An 18,011-nucleotide genomic window follows, 5' to 3' on the forward strand; every position below is an offset into this window, starting at 1 on the left:
AGCATCGTTGAAGTTATTTCGTGCGACTTCGTCCACAACGGCTGAACTGTTCGCAATCCTATGTGCGATAAAATTTACATTGTCCGTAAGAGATGCTCAAAAATGGGTAATTTGCACGCGATTTACAGGCAGCTCTAACATCACTCTGCAGCACAAAAGGAAAAACAATCAGTGATAGTACAATATACGAAACACTTAAAGGCCTCACGAAGGCTAGCCAAGCAAAGCATGACATAGCATTCCAGTGGATACTAGGGTAATCTAACATTCCTGGCAACTCAGCAGCCGATGAAGCAGCACGACCAGCACACCTCAAAGATAATGTGGTTGCGCTCCCAACATCAAAGAATAAATTACGCTGTTTCATGAAAGCAATGTCTTTCAAATTGTGTAGAAATCGACCTCTTGGAATTCTGATAAAACCACGCGATTTGTATCATATTCATGCTTTTATTGAATTCAAATTTTCACATTTATTAGACAGAAATATGTAAGCCCTTACTCATCGATTAAGGCTAGGCACTGCCTACAAAAAACATTTCATCGGCGTGTGGTTCAGAGCGTGCATGTAGATCAAAGGCGCGTGGCAAACAGGAAAGGGTACGCGAGAAAGTCGTTTCCACCGCGTCGAATGTGCACAATGCCCTCTTGAGCTCTATGTGCGTGTTGCGCTTCCTGGGCTTAAATTATCCGTGGCCCCCGCACAAGCAGGCCGCCATTTCGGCGTGCGTCATAATCCGATGGTGGTTTTGGCAAGGACAGCCCCATAATTCAATAAAAGTGTGACGCCTCTGCCATGATGTAATGTGATGCAATGACAATGTTTAACCCCTCTCTGAGGTTATAAAGAATGGCGCACAACAGCGCCTTAAGCAAACACGACTCCCAAAGTGCTTAATGTATTCCGCAGACAAACAGCAGTGATGCGCGCACGGTAACTTTAACATCAACGAACCACTCACTTGTTGGACTAAACGTTGAGGAAATTAAAGGTTCACTGTCGACATCACTCTAGTCGCCGTCAATCAAAGTGAACCGCACAAAAAGGTTCGCTTACGTCTATTTCCTTAGTCCGTAGGGTCAGCATGATTTTCTGCTCCGTTCTGCTCGTCCTGCCATCTCGTGTAATCAAAAAGCATCTAAGCTTGAACTGGTGAATTCGTGTATGCTTAATGCCACCTACTTGTAGGCGCCGAACATCCGATGCGTTATTTTGTCAAGCAGCACAGGAGTGACGGTTAACACTTATGTTTGCCTCAGCTTCGTACTTTTAGCCTCAAACGGCTTCGTAATCTCATCGTTTTAAGCAGAGTACTGTTTTATAAACAATTAAGTAAACTTCACAAAAATTGACCGACGCAAGGATTCGAACACACGACGTCTGGTACAGAGGCCCAATACGGAAACCATTGTACGGCAAATGCATGCATCGGCAACTGGCACAGAACACGCTTACGAGTTTCTGGTGGGCGAACGAGCTCTTTCAGACGCTTCGCGCGCTATGACTTCGTTTTCGCTGTTGGAACACAGAGGAGAGGCCGCCCGCAAAAGGAACACGCGGGTAACGCAAGAAAGCCAGGAAACTGCGACTGCAACAATAGGGACAAGCTGCTAAAGATCACGCGTTGCAACGAAAGCGAGCATGTTGACCTTGAAAGTATGCGGGAAAAGGAACTATAGCGCCATTTCGTCCATTTACAAAACGCAATATTAACCTTGAAAATTTTACTGGAGAGATCGTCATCGTGTGCGTGGTACTCTGTGTACTCGCCTAACTCTTAATATACGGCAGCCTTGGTTTCAAGCGCACAGCCCAGGCTTCGTAAGTAACGATTACAAGGAATGTTACGCCGTATATGACAGTTCTCCAGCCGAGAGTTTCTGGCCACTTTATTGTTTCGCTAGTCCCAGGGCCGTTTACGGTTGGCACAGCCTAGTAGGATATATATATATATATATATATATTGTAAGGCAACGCTTTATTTCAGCCAAGCTCATCCTACTGCCACAATAATTAAGCTGCGTTGCTGTTGCTGATAGACACAAAGAAGATGTACAATGGATGATGATATATTGAAATGATGAAGTTGAAAGTCACGCATGTGTGGAGCTCACACTGATTCGCTCTTGCTGTGGAAGCGGCCACCTGGCCGCGCGGAAGTATTAGGCAATGCGTGAATATACGATTTTAAGCGGCAGACAAGTACTACCTCGGTCCTACGGCAACGGCAATCGGAACGCGTTCCAAGGGGCGAGACGCGGTAATTGACAGGTGATGTCTGCTCAATTACTGTGTAAGGTCCAATAAAACGCGTGACACATTTTTCGCATAAGCCGGGAACGCGCACAGGAGTCCAAAGAAGAACTTCGTCGCCAGGAGAAAAAGTCACAGCAAGATGGGTTGAGTCGCAACAAAACTTGCGAGCGTCCCGGGAGATGCCGGTGTAAGGCGAGCGAGGCGACGACAGTTCGCGAGGTGAGACAGAAACTGCTCTGAGAAACGAGCTTATGGGGGTACTGGAGTCGAAAGGAAGGATACATAAAGATTGAAACTTTGTGTACGGCCATAGACGAGGAAAACAGGTGAAAAGCTGGTGGTACGTTGCGTAGCCATCTTAGAGGCGAATGTCACGAATGGCAGAATTGCATCCCAGTTCGTGTGGTCGGGGCAGATGTGCATTGCAATCATGTCGGATAGGGTACGCTGAAAACGCTCCGTCAAGCCGTTCGTCGGCGGATGGTAACTGGAAGTCGTCTTGTGATTGTGGTAGTGGCGCGCAGAGCTTTGGTAAGGATAGAAGAGAGGAAGACTCTGCCGCAGTTACTTAGGAGAGTGCGCGGAGCGCCATGACGTAAGAAAGTGTTTTGTAGAAAGAAAGCGGCGACTTCAGCAGCAGGGAGGAGAAGACGAAGAAGTTCCGGCAGAGCACGCTCATTCACATGGGCTACGCCGACTATCGACGTTTTAGCCGAAAACTCGTCAACTGTACCAGACTCGACTATCCTATCGGGTTCCACTCGACAAACGCTCCGTTTCAAGACCAAGTTCAAGTCCGTGAGTGAATGTTTCGTCATTCCACGCGACTTTGAAAATTCGAAGCGGCGGAAGCCCCGTTAGGCCTCGATAGGCTTAGCGCGTGAGCGACCGCCTCACCACTTAATAACCGGATCGCTTCTGCCGAGCGTACGAGATGGCTACATCAGAGGACATGGACCTCCAAATAACACCCGCGCATCCGGTTAACAACGCGGAAGGAAACGGGGACACAAGAATAATTTCCGAAGCGGGGACTAGCAAAAGCCAAGAGATCGCCGCCCACAACCAGGCGATGGACGGCTGGCAGTTAGTTCTATCGCGGCGACAGCGAGAGGCTGTCAAGCGCAACGACAGGGAAACGGCTCCCAACAACAAGAATAACAAACGGACAGCCATCAGCAGGTGGCACGAAAGGAGACGGGCAAATCGGTCGTCGCAACATGCGCCCGAGGAAGGGGAAGCCTCTGCCACCATTACCGAAGAATGACATCCAGATAATTCTGAAGCCCCACAAAGGACTAATTCTCAAGGAATATCTGAGAACAGAAATACCACAAGCGATTATTCGGGCTACCGGGACGATAATCACAGGAAACGGACCGAACCAGCGAAAAATCACTGGAGAGGATTTCATACTGCGAATCCGAGAGGGAACAAATATCATCATCGTCTCGGACGTCATCCGTCGAATCACGTGCATGGAGCTGTGAGGCAAGCAACACCCCTTCAACGTGTACGTAGCGGATCCAGATGATAGCTACAAAGGGGTGGTGCACGGATTCCCAGCACACACCGAATCAGCAGATCTCCAGCAACACCTGCGAGTCAGGACCCAAGGAGTCACCATCGAAAGGGCCCGAATGCTAGGAAACTCTAATACCGCTCTCCTCGCCTTCTCGGGAGGCACGCGCCCCAAATGCGTGTACTACATGGGAGTAGAGATGCGGTGTACGGAGTACAGGCCAACAATCCAATTGTGCCTGGAGTGCATGCAAGAGAGACACCGCTCGGACGTTTGTCCGAACTCCAAGAACATATGCCGTGGCTGCGGACTCGAAAATGCACCCCCACAAGGACACGAATGTGAAGTGAAGTGCGCCGTGTGCAGAGCGGCGGGGCACGAGACGCGTCGGTGCCCGAACAAACTGATTGCCGCCAAGCACGTGAAGACGACTCGCCAGTCTCGATCGCGGGAGCGGTCGGGACAGAACACCAAAAAGGCACCGGGGCGCTGGTTCGAGTCCATGGAAGAGGAGGACTTCTACCGGCACCGATCGAGATGCAGATCTCTACACGGAAGCAGAGCGAAAAGCAATACCCCCTCGAGGGACCCCTCCAGCTCCAGGGCTTCGCAGCGGTCAAACTCGCCACTGCCTAAAAAACAGCAGGTGAGCTGGGCGAGGGTTGTTTCTCCCCCTGCTCCAAAACAGAATACTGGTGAAAATGATAAACGTATTGAAAAATTGCAAAAGGAAAATGCGCGACTAAGAGAACAGCTCTCAGGAGAAGAACGCAAACGACAATCACTTGAGAAACAAATGTCAGAGTTAGAGGCGCGCTTCAATAGCACAATACAACAGCTAGAAACGCCGCGTCAGTCTGAAGAAATAGCCAAAGCGAAAGCGGCGGCAGATATAAACTCCGTCTCCGCGCAGTCTCCGACAACCCAAATCTCAAAAAACGCGCAGATAATGGCAGCGCAGATCCAGACAATGATCGCGGAAAACATGAAAATATTTATGCATGAAATGATGACCATGGTTACCCAAAGGTTAACGGAATTTCAACAACTATGCACGAAGGACTTCGAGATACACAAGGCATTCGTGGCGGAACAGCGCAGTCTCGAAGGCTGTACCCACCAAAAAACGCGCAATTGCGATAGGAGCGGGTTCGGTAAAAACTAAAATAAGCCACGGCGTAACAGAATCCGACGGCTCGGACACGGAAACGTCACGGGCTTAAAATAAGAGTGGGAAACATGGCTAATCATGCTAAGAAATCACAACGAATACAAAATTCAGACCAATTAGAGATATGGCAATGGAACTGCCGCTCCTTCTCCAGGAAAGCAGCAGTGTTCCACCAGTTTATCAAAAACTCCGGAATCGCTCCGGACGTGATATGTCTGCAGGAGGTCGGGGCCAAGCCGGCCAAACTGCAGGGATACTACACTCTGAGTGATCCTCAAAATTCGAAGGTCGCCACGCTGGTGAGCAAGTCGATAAACGCTCAATTATTAACACTTCCGCAAACTGAGGGAGATACTAATTCCATAGTTATCAGTGTGATGCCAAAGAAACGAAGTAAGGCACACACACTAATCACAAATATCTACAGTCCTCCCAATAGCAAAGGGGACGACCTACCCCACATTCTCTCAGCAACAAAAGATTTATCGGGCACCAGGGAAAAGGCGGTGATAGTGGGTGACTTTAATGCACCCCACATACTATGGGGATACGCGAAAACATCGCCCAAAGGGTTTCTACTCGAGCGCACCGCAAAGGCCTTGGGCTTACGGGCAATCAATCAGATCGGCAAACCGACGCGCACGGGTAACAGCGTCAGCAGAGACACGGCGCCCGACCGCGCCTTTACAATTAAGATCAGAGACGAACAATGGGTTTCCTGTGAGGAAAATTTGGGAAGCGATCATGACATAATCCGAGTAGAGCTCTCCACGCCCAACATAGGGAGAACAATAGGAATGACTAAATTAACTGACTGGCCTCGTTATAGAGAACTCCAGAGAGCGCTGGAGGAGTTGGATACAGCCCTGACCAACATGCGAGAATGGACTGAATTCCTTCGACGAGCACACGGGGACACCACTAAAGCCATTGAGCGTACAGCGGAGGTGCCGGTGATAGACTCTCACCTGGTTAGCCTATGGGAAAAGAGGCGGAAATTGGCCAAGAGGTGGAAAAGGCAACGTCTAAACAAACACCTGAGACAACGCATCGCTCTCTTGGCAGAGAAAGCCCAAGGCCACGCCAACGAGCTCGCTAAAAACGAGTGGGCGACATTCTGTGGAACCCTGTCAGGAACTCTGGGAACGACCAGTACGTGGCGAATACTACGAAGCATGCTAGACCCGATGAGCACGCGTACTGAGAATAACAAGAAGCTCCAAATATATGGTATGGCCGTAGGGTAGAATGAGTACGTCGCCATCCACAATGTTGAAGGAGTTGACACTTATCTCTTCTCTAGATGCAAAAAGAACGTAATCAGAGGAGGTGACGAGACGAATGCGTTCCTCATGGGTAGGAAGAGAAGTGCCGGTGGTATGCAGTTGTATGAGGCGCCGATGATAAGAAAGAGAAGCGGACGAGGAAGATAAAAAGTCCCACCCCAAGATGAGTTCGTGGGTACACTGACGATATACCGCAGAAAACAATGTGGAGACGAATTCCGTCTATGGACATCCGTACAGTGCACTGCGCGATTATACGAATAATAGCGTTGGTCGATGCACGAAGCGAAGGGCCGCAGTAAGACTTGGTCACTTTTCGGACGCGGGAACAAAGGTCAGCACGAATTATCGAAATGGCAGCGCCTGTATCAATGAGAGCTTCGACGTGTACACCTTCTACAAACACTGACAATAAATTGGACGGTTGCTCTGGATGAATTCTGGGTTGTTCAGTGTGTAAGGAAGTTTATTGAGCGAGTCCAACAAACGGGCGGTAGCTCGGAACAGTGAGCGCGGAGAGCAAGATGGTGGTGTTCGAACGCCGGTCTCGTGCCCTCTGTTCTTGATGATGATCGGTATGCCATTCTCCTCCTTTCTTCATTACAATTGCCCCCGTCGAGAAAGGTGGAGCCATCCTGGCGATCTAACAGGTGGGTACAAGAGGGTCGAAGTACGGCTTGAGGCGGTCTACGTGAACAACATCACGTCCACGTCGACGACGGTCGCCTTGCAGCGTAAGAGGCTCAATGACATAGTTTACGGGGGAAGTACGCTCGACTATGCGGTAGGGACCATGATAATTTGGGAGCAGTTTTTACGACAAGCCAGGGGCGCAGGGTGGTACAAGCAGCCACACAAGTGCTCCAGGAGCGAATGTTGCGGCCGGAGAGTGATCATCATCGCGGGCGTTTTTCTGGCGTTGTTGGTCGGCTGTAGTAAAGCGCTTGGCTAGTTGTCGGCAATCTTCAGCGTAACGGGCCGCTGCTGACACGGGCGTGCACTCTGAGGTATCTGGTGCGTATGGCAGCAACGTGTCGATAGTGTGCGTCGGCTGGCGACCGTACAAAAGGAAGAAGGGGGAAAACCCGGTTGTGACTTGCGTAGCGGTGTTATACGCGTATGTCGCAAATGGGAGAACCAGGTCCCAGTTTGATTGATCAGATGCAACATGTGTCGCAAGCATGTCGCCCAGAGTCCGATTAAACCGCTCAGTGAGACCGTTCGTCTGAGGGTGGTAGGCAGTACACGTCCGATGTACAATTTTGCACTGGTGGAGAAGTGCTTGAATTGCATCGGAGAGAAATACGCGGCCACGGTCACTGAGGAGTTCGCGAGGAGGACCATGCCGAAGCACAAAATGCCTCAGGATGAAAGAGGCGACGTCCTGTGTTGTCGCCGTGGGAAGAGCAGCGGTTTCGGCGTATCGTGTAAGGTGGTCGACAGCAATGATAGCCCATCGGTTTCCGGCCGTGGTCAAAGGTAAGGTCCATAAAGGTCACTTCCAACGCGGTCGAATGGGCGTTCTGGGCATGGAAGGGGCTGCAATGAACCTGCGGCAGGATGCGGTGGTTTTTTTCGTCGCTGACACTCGTGGCAGCCGCGAATGAACTTGCGGACGAAGCGAAACATTCCGCGCCAGTAGTACCTTTTCCGTAAGCGTTCATAGGTCTTGAAGACACCACCGTGAGCACACTGCGGGTCGGAGTGAAAGGAAGCACAGATTGTAGAGCGAAGCGTTCGAGGGATAACTAGGAGCCACTTCCTACCATCTGGCGAGTAGTTGCGCCGGTACAAGAGGCCATCACGGATGCTGAAGTGCGAAGCTTGGCGTCGCAGAGTTCGAGTGGTCGAAAGAGTGGGTGCCCCGGATAAAACGTCAAGAAGCGAAGCGATCCAGGGATCGTGGCGCTGTGCAGAGGAGACGGTGGCGACGTCAAGAGCTGACAATGGAAGGGCTATAGTGGATATGGACGCAGTTTCGGTGGATAGTGGTGACCGCGACAGTGCATCAGCATCGGCATGCTTGCGTCCGGAACGATATATAACGCGGATGTCAAACTCTTGAAGTCGAAGAGCCCAGCGGGCAAGGCGACCTGACGGATCCTTCAACGAAGACAACCAACATAATGCATGATGGTCCGTAACTACATCAAGCGTGCGGCCATATAAGTAAGGGCGGAACTTGACAAGCGCCCAGACTATTGCCAAGCATTCTTTCTCGGTGGCGCTATAGTTTGATTCAGCCTTGGTGAGCGTTCTGCTGGCGTATGCGACGACATACTCTGCGAACCCAGGCTTTCGTTGCGCGAGAACAGCACCGAGGCCGACACCGCTGGCGTCTGTGTGCACCTCAGTTGCGGCCGTAGGATCGTAGTGGCGCAGTATAGGTGGTGACGTCAGGAGACGGCGAAGGGTGGAGAAGGCTTGGTCACACTCAGAAGACCATGACGAGATATTGGAGGCGCTGCTTAGTAGTTGGGTCAAAGGCGCAATTATAGAGGCGAAGTTGCGCACAAACCGACGAAAGTAGGAACATAACCCTATGAAGCTTCGTAACTGCTTTAGAGTCGTCGGTTTGGGGAAGTCAGTCGCGGCACGTAATTTAGCTGGGTCCGGAAGCACACCATCCTTTGATACAACGTGACCAAGAATTGCAAGTTTTCGCGCAGCAAAACGGCACTTCTTGAGATTTAGTTGCAGCTGAGCGGTTTTCAGACACGTCAGGACATGGTTGAGGCGTTCGAGATGGGTTGCGAAATCTGGCGCAAAGACAACAATGTCGTCGAGATAGCAGAGACAAATGTGCCACTTCAAACCCCGCAGAACCGAGTCCATCATGCGTTCGAAGGTGGCAGGCGCATTGCAGAGGCCGAAGGGCATGACATTGAATTCATATAGACCGTCAGGCGTGACGAAGGCTGTCTTTGAACGGTCGGCCTCTGCTAAAGGTACCTGCCAATACCCGGAACGCAAATCTAACGACGAAAAAAACTCGGCACCTTGTAGGCAATCAAGGGCATCGTCAATTCTGGGTAAAGGGTACACGTCTTTTCGAGTGACCTTGTTTAGGCGCCGGTAATCCACGCAGAAGCGAATCGATCCATCCTTTTTTTTAACGAGAACCACAGGGGATGCCCACGGGCTTTGTGAAGGGCGAATAACGTCGCGTTTATGCATATCGTCAACCTGGTCGGTAATAACTTGACGTTCCGCGGTGGAGACGCGGTAAGGGCGTTGTCGCACTGGCGAGTTGGAGCCGGTGTCGATGTTGTGAACAATGGTAGAAGTTCGGCCAAGGGCACGTTGGGCAACGTCGAAGGAGTCGCGGAACTGGTAGAGCAGCTGGAGAAGAGCAGAGCGTTCAAATGGGGACAGTCCGTCTGCGATCGACGAATCGAATAGGTCAGCAGCTGGAACATCAGAAGGGGTAAGAGCACTGATGACGTCGAGGTCGCGTCGAGCTGAATCTTGCTGCACGGAAAAAATTTGGCCGATATCAATGGGTTGCACGCATCCAAGGGATTCACCTTTAAGCAGTCTGATGGGATATGGAAGAGGATTTGTGAGGCAGAGAGCGCTTGTTCCATTCGAAATAGAGAGGGTCGAATAAGGCAAAAGAAGTGGCTTCCGATTTAGAAGAAGGCGTGATGGTTCAAAGAATGCAGCTTCATCACATATGCTGTTGCAGAATACGGGGAGCAAAACAGCTGCTGTCGGCGGAATTTCTGTGTCTTCTGTGACGACTATTTTGTGTGCGGCTTGATGAGCGGGGTAGTAGGACTCGTCACACAAGGGGAAGAGCTCAAGTTCAGATCTGGCACAATCAATAACGGCGTGATTATACGATAGAAAGTCCCAGCCAAGTATAATGTCGTGCGAGCAAGAGGAAAGGACGATAAGCTCGACAATGTAGTGTTCTTTAGCTATAATAAGTCGAGCAGTGCAGGCAGCTATAGGCCGAACAGGGTCTCCATTCGCTGTACGTAAGGGCATCATCTCAAGAGGCGTGGTCACCTTCCGAAGCTTGCGGCAAAGTGTGGCGTCTATAACAGAAACGGCAGCACCGGTATCGACAAGAGCATATGCACGGATGCCTTCTACGAAAACTTCGACAATATTCGACGGCAAAGTTCGAGGACTTGAGCATTTCGACAGCGCAGTTCTTGCCTCACGAACTGCGGAGGCTAGTTTCCCTCATTTTCAGGGGCTGGTCGACGACGCATGGGCGACAAGGAGCGGCGACGGGGTGAAGGTGAGCGACGAGACGTGGGTTGCGGATAGTCACGTGAAGACGTGCTTGGTTGGGGACCCGGATCTTCATAACGAGAGCGGGGACGATCTATGTAGTTCGGTGAACGGGCGTCTGAATATCCTGGCGCGCGACGGCGGCAGAATCGGGCGATATGACCAGGGCCACCGCACGCAAAACAGATCGGCCGGTTGTCGCGCGTTCGCCAGGGATTTGCAGGGATGGGAGCAGACCATGTCACGGACGGCTGAATCGGGGCTGCAGCATACGACACACCATGGGGTGGTGAGGGCTGTTGAAGCTGCTGCCGCTTTACTACCTCAGCGTAACTAAGAGGCGCGGCGACAGGTTGCTGCTGAATGGGCACCGGCATGGCCTCGGAAATCTGCTCTTGAATGACGTGTCGAAGCACGGGAGCCAACGGGATTGGTCGCTGCAGTTGCTGCTGTTGTGGGAGCTCCTGACGCTGAGCAAACGGCAGGAGAGACAACTGACGGGCCACCTCCTCACGCACAAATTCTTTCATTTGTGCGATAAGGTATGGCTGGGCAGGCATGATGTCCAGTGCAGCGAGCGGTTGATTGTACGTCTGAGATGAACGTCGGGTGAGAGCCCGCTGCCTTCTCAACTCGTCGTAGCTGTGGCACAGAGTTACCACTTCAGACACTGTGCCAGGAGACTTCGCAAGAAGCATCTGAAAGACATCGTCGTCGACGCCCTTCATGATGTGCTGTATTTTGGCACTTTCGCTCATTGAGGCATCGGCGCGCCTGCAGAGATCGAGTACGTCCTCAATATAGGCGGTAAATGTTTCACTCGGTTCCTGTGCCCGTGTGCGCAGCCGTTGCTCGGCGCGTAACTTCCGCACGGCAGGGCGACCGAAAACGGCAGATATTGCCTCCTTGAAAGCAGACCAGTTTTCAAATTCCGATTCGTGGTTCGTATACCACAGCTTCGCCACGCCAGCCAAGTAAAAGTTCGCGGTACTCAACTTAGTAGCGTCATCCCACTTGTTGGGTCCACTAACTTTTTCGTAGGACGACAGCCAGTCCTCGACGTCCTGGTCTTCCGTACCCGAAAATACCGGGGGGTCTCGCTGGCGAACGGGGCCGGGACAAACGGCGGCCGGGAGAGGTGGCGGCTGTTGGGCTGCGTCAGCTTGCATGGTCGAGTGCAACGTGCGGGATCGGAGTTCCAGGGTGCCGACGATGTGCGTACCCAGCACGATCCACCAAATGTAAGGAAGTTTATTGAGCGAGTCCAACAAACGGGCGGTAGCTCGGAACAGTGAGCGCGGAGAGCAAGATGGTGGTGTTCGAACGCCGGTCTCGTGCCCTCTGTTCTTGATGATGATCGGTATGCCATTCTCCTCCTTTCTTCATTACAAGTGGATAAAGTTTCCCCTCTTAAAACTGCATCGGGGAGTTTTCCGAGAGGGCATTCGTGACATGAGAAGAGGATCGGAGAGGCGACACCGAACGGCCACATGGAGACGGCGAACTCCGGCGAGATTGACGAGAATTCACAGGCAAATCAGTAGGGTAGGAAGGAGAAGGCGACCGGTGATAAGAGGAGGGGTAGGACGTGCGCTGATAGCTCACTGCAAGATGGACGCTTGTAGGTTCCTCGTGAGCGTAGCCACGTTGCTAATCCTGTTGACGCCTTCGAGAAAATTGGGAGATGTTCCCTCGATAGCCACAGTAGTAGCAAATGGGCCTGGCAGGACGCGGAGCGTAGCAACGATGTACACACACTGGCGGTGACAATGAAGCCACTGGAGGGTGGTATGCTGGTGTAGGCAGATGGGCGGTAATGGCTGGAGAGAGCGCCGTAACGTCGGTATACGTTGGTACCTGAGGAGTGCAGGGGCCGTCGGAGCCCGATAGGCGCGATGCCGACGTGATCTCTTGCCTAATGATGTCGCGGAAGCCGGTCGGTGGAGAAGGGACCATACATAGCGGAACGAAGGAAGAGCGCCGCCCATGAAGCTCTCCACGGACGATGTCGCGGATAAGCGCGTGCAAGTCCATGGTCGAAGGGAGATGAATGTCTGAGGTATCGGTACATAGCCGAAGGGACTGGAGCTCCCCAAGTAGCTGGCAAGTAGATATCACATGCTGGATGGTAGCAGGATTTTACGTAGCAAGGGCTTTGAAGGCGACAGTGCTTATTTAATAGTGGGGTGTATTCAGCCACTATGGAACGTGGCGGCGTTCACAAGCTTGCAAAATGCAAGCATATCCTCAGTGTATGAGGTGTACGATTCCCCAGTGAGTTGGAAGCGCCCACCGAGCTTCTTCTTCGCGGCTTCAGCGCGAACAGCTGGGGTACCGAAAATCTGCCGAAGCTGTTGCGTGAATGTCGTCCGGGCAGGAACATAGGGTTCATGGTTCCAAAACGAGGCTTTTGTGAAATTGGGCAGGTAGAACCGGACATTCCGTAATTTCTGTGCACTGCCCAACTTGTTGAAGTCACTCATGAAGGCGTAGTTTTAGAGCCAGTCCTCTACGTCATCGCCGCGTAGACCAGCGAAGATTTGGGGGCTGCGCTGGCGGTTGTTGATGTTCACGACGCAAGGCGAAGGCTGCAGTGGAGCAGTGGCCTCGGGCGTGCCGGGATTCGATGAAGCGAGCATGGTCGGTGGTGTTATGCGGCGACCCGAGCGGAGCTCCAATGAGAACGCGCCAGATGTTTTTGGGAACGAAAAGCACCGTCTACCACTTGTAAGGAACCACTTTATTTTAGCCGAGCTCGTGCTATTACCACGAGGATCAAGCTGTGCTGCTGGTGATTACATATACAGATGAAGAAGATGTACAATGGATGATGATATGCGGGGATGATGAAGTTGAAAGTCAGCATTGTGTTGCGCTTAAACTTTATTCGAAAATACGCATTACAAATGATTAGCGGTAATTGCGGATTGGAAATCACCTTGTTCCATAACGGAGACAATGACAGCGGGAACGTGGTCCCAGTCTTGACTAGTCTTTGCAATAAACGAGCCAGAGTATTTGTTAATCCAGCACGATGGAATACGAAATTCATATGGCAATTGATACGCATAGATACACAGTTAGAACTACTAAAAAGACTACATATTAGGTTCTTGTTCAAAAATAAAGCCTGTGAAAAAGTCATAGACGATTGATGAGGCGATCAGCGGAAAGATTAGCGAGGCTTAATGTATTTTTTTCGTATTTGTAAGACTAGACTGCGAGAATAGTCAGCTGTGATAAAGTGGACTAATGGATTTTGAATGGCCTGAATGGCTTTAAGGAGTGATTGGGCATGCGGTTGCCAAAGGGATGAAGCGTGCTACGCTTCAATCTACAACACACCTATAATCACGCATTCAATTGCGGAGCCAGAGAGATCCGTTGGCTACGGCAAAGGCGTGAACGCGAGTCACGTAATGTCCCTTCCTATGTCATAGAGATAGCAGCGCCGCTTTCTCCAATGGTGGCCATCAATGCCATATCGGACATACAGGCCGTTTTATGAGTGATCTAGCAGGGAAATATGAACTGCCTATAAGAAGATTGGCAAATCGATTTAGCAGTAAATTTTGAGGCATGGCCTCTGTGTCAGCTGGTAGCATGCCAATTCTGAGTAAAAGTGGAGACATGAGTGTGTGTAAGGTAGTAGAAGCTTTGCATATAAGAACAAACTAGGAGGCGTGTCTAAGGGACACTTCTGTTTTGTTTCGCAGCTTTGAAGGAATATTTTGGGAAAGAAAGCTATAGTTTGCCGAGTTCTTTTCTCTTGCGTATGTGCTGTCAGGTGATGACTACGATACACCTGCATGATGTGGTGTGCCTACCTTCATTGTGTATATGCAATCTGGCTTCCCCAAATAACTTTTAGTGGCAAGTTAGTGCGTGTCTCGTTTCTACTTCCCTATCCTGTTTGAGGTGTGAGCTTTCATAATGTGGGAATACAAAGACCTCACCAGATGACTTCAAGCACTAGCTGCCTCAACGTAGAAGTAATGATGAGGGAAAACCAGGAGCCCTCGTGCTTCTCCGAAAGCGAACATTCTGTGCTTTCTCTCGCGGCGCCCTATAAACTATGCGGCGTCTCAAACACTCAGATAATGCGACCTTCAACACCATCTCGCGGAGAGTCAGCATCCACAAAGCCAGCAGCCTTAACTAGCCCTGTGCTTTTGCGCCCAAAGGATATCACGTCCAAAATACAGCTCGTGAGCGGTGTAAGGTGTGGTCAGCCTCTTGCACAGAGAAGCTCAGCCATGGCCGGGCTACAGGAAAAAAAATTGGAGAACGCTTCAGCTTCGCCTTCAAGAGTGGAACGCGACAGCGTTCCCGTCGACCCGCCAAGGGGTGTAAGGCAATGCGCTACGGCGCAGCGATCACTTAGGAGGCGCCCCGCATCGTACTTTGCATCCACCAATCACGCGGTCAACGTCGAGCAACGCAGCGTTCGGCGCGGCAACGAAACGTGCGCCTGAGCAAGCGGAACGAACCAAAGAACTCGGTGTCTCGGAAGGCGAAACGATCTACGCCAGCCAAACGTCGTGATCGGCACGGGCAGAGAGATAGATAGATAGTGATCTAAAGAAAGGAAGGACGCTTGATTCTGCAACCCGGGAGGGAGCATGGCGAAGCGTCGTCAGGGGAGAGGGAGTCGGGGCCGCGACGCGCCTCGCACCGTGGTCCCCGCACAGCCCCAATGTGCGCGTGGCGCGCCACCTGTCGGGGCAGCGCCGTAGATTGAGAGGAGGGGGTCTTCTGTGTTCTTCTGTTCTGCGTTTGCGGAGAGCGCAGAAGAAATGTAGCTGAAACGTACTTCGCTACGCGTTTAACTGCGACTTCTGTAATTTACATGCTCATAATTACGGATATACACAGCAGTATAGCTTTCTACGGCACGTTTGTAAGACAACACCGCATTCGCTAGAGGCGTTTTTTACCACCTTGAACGATCGAACTCATGGCTGAGTGGTAGCGTCTCCGCCTCACACTCCGGAGACCCTGGTTGGACTCCCGCGCAGCCAATCTTGCAAGTTGTTTATGTTTATGAATAGCCTGCCGGGATTTTTTCACTCCCGGCCAACACCGCCGACACCGGCTTTTCTGAGACACGAGCTCCTTAACGCTGTCGTGTTAAAACGCGTGATTAATCACGTGACATGAAATTAGGACCGCGTAAGGACGTTGCGCATCAAGTCACGTCATTTCAGGACTTACTTTTGCATGCTTTCTCTCCAGCCCGCCACTCATTGTTCTTGTTCGTGGACATATATGAGAATTTCACAAGGATTTCGAAATTTTACCGAGTATTCCTATCACTGATATCACAATATGATCGATAAACTACTCTTGCGACAGCAATATTCCATAAACATCGTCAACTTCATTTTTCCTGCAGCATACCTGCAAGGCAAGTGCTCTTCCGTTACTTCAGTCTTGTGTTGGCTGTCTGCGTCAGAGGGCTGAATTTTCATAACTTTATAATACAAGCTCTCTGCCTTCTTCAACAGCATTGCAGCCTTATGCAGCCCATCCTGTATTCACAATGGAGCACCGGTTATCCGCGCCACACTGTACATTGCCTGCCCAGCTCTATTTCGTTAGCAGTTACACCTGTTTTTGGTCCAGACAACACCACTGTGTTATGTTTTGACAATGCGCGTGTCATTGTTATTGCAATAACAATGATATGGACACTCCAGGCGAATTTCCAACGTCAGCGTCGCCGTGGGGTTCCGCGTAAAGTCGAAGATCGCAGAGCTTCTTCCCTTTTCGGTGGCACGTGTGATTGAGCCTTGACGTGCTTTGGTCGATTTGGGATATGGCGATGTGTGTCATTTGAAATCTACTATAAGCTTTAGTTCTCATATGGCTTATTGGTGTCACTGACGTTCCTCAGAAAAACAAAAAACAAAAGATCACAGCCGCTCGCCGCATGCTGGAGGTGCAAGGGGAATCATGCGAGGTTAATTCGAGAAGAATGGTGGCTTGGTGCGGCAGCGTCTTCTCGCGCACGCATGGAATGAAGGCGAGAAGGTTCGTGGTCTTTTCTCGCAAGAACAAGGGGCGGGGGGGGGGGGGAGGACGTGAGCGCATTCTCTTCTACTACAGCTGCGGTGGCTGAGAACGCCGACCCGTGGCTTGTCCCGACCTGAAATACCTGATAGATTTGTGCGCGTTGTGTACTCACCCGCCTAGTTAGCATATTTTAGTGACAGGCGACACGAACGGAGATTCACTCGCTGCTTCGGCCGCTCTTTATGACGCCAGCATTCTGACAAGTGTGCGCGGTCATCGACAAAGATGTGCTCATGTTTGCCTTATTATTGTTTAGTTAGTAAGCGCACGTTTACACCACTTTATACAGCTAATAAAACTACTAACATTACTACGCGTAGCTCTCTTATCATTTGCTGTCACAACGAATATTTATCCTCTCGGGCGAAACAGCAAATTTATTTCGTTCCATCACATTTCTTTTCGCGCGCATTACGTTATTTTCAAGAATCTTTGTGAACTTCTAAGGATGACGGTAAGCTTTCGGTCGTGCTTGGAAGATAGCCTTCTGCGATCAAACTCTCTCATTTCTTTTTGTAATTTTCTCTTCACGTTTCGTCACATACAAATACGTGGTTTAGATTTATAGTGACATAACTTATAGCACAGCTCCTGTCTGCTGACTTCCAGGCATAAATTCTGTCTGTTTTCAGTTTACTGAACAATTATCATTCAACGTATAGGAGGGGTGGGGGGAGTGCAACCAAAGTGTAGACTTGTTAATTATTCATGTTTTGTGAGCTTGTAGGACTGTGTTTGTTGTTGGTACTTCGTCTGAATGATTGATATGGTTAGAGCATAGAAATTTTAATCGAAGCTAAGCATAACATAGCGTGGCTAAATGATTGCACATGTCCAACTCATCGACCCCGCTCCCCACTAAAAATTCCACGTTGATGCGAAAGTGGGCTTTAAGAGACTGTGTAACTGAAAATGGGCATGTGCGTTTGTCACATAGTGGCAGTAGTACGATGCCACTCGTGTCCGTCTTCGAATTAAATATTTCTTACTGATAAGACATTGTCGTCTCAGTATGAATTCCCGTGATACCTGAACAAATGATGCTGAAGCATATTTCTGTCTAAGCCACATGACGACTTGCACGACACTGATAGAAAGTGGTTCGCTTAATCAGCGCAGAAAGAGGGCGAAATATGTCTAAAGGTATTTTCGTACGCATCACAAGGCATGACTCACAAGGCCTTCCACTTTCTCATCGCACATTTTGTGGCCATTAACCATTTTGGGTCACAGCTGGGGAAACAAAGTCGCCGCTGTTGTTCCTAACTATGGGTGCGATGGAAGCTAAGCTGCAGCCGCGAACGCGCCGAGCCTTGTTGTCAAACCCGCATGCTTCGTCACCCAGATTTTTACGCGCTTGGGAGTGGGTTGTAGAGCCCCCGACATTCTTTTTGCGGACCGACAGTGACACCAATAAGCCGCATGACAACTAAAGATTATAGTACATTTCAAATG

At 50.6% G+C, this 18,011-nt stretch overlaps 1 protein-coding gene across 1 annotated transcript in view; it reads right to left on the bottom strand.

Moving 5' to 3' along the window:
- Positions 1-18,011, bottom strand: part of LOC129383596 (protein 5NUC-like) — a 107,530-nt gene that overhangs the window by 54,618 nt on the left and 34,901 nt on the right. The window lies entirely within an intron of this gene.

This window comes from Dermacentor andersoni, chromosome 8 (genome assembly GCF_023375885.2).
Source record: "Dermacentor andersoni chromosome 8, qqDerAnde1_hic_scaffold, whole genome shotgun sequence".
NCBI classification, from domain to species: Eukaryota; Metazoa; Arthropoda; class Arachnida; order Ixodida; family Ixodidae; genus Dermacentor; species Dermacentor andersoni.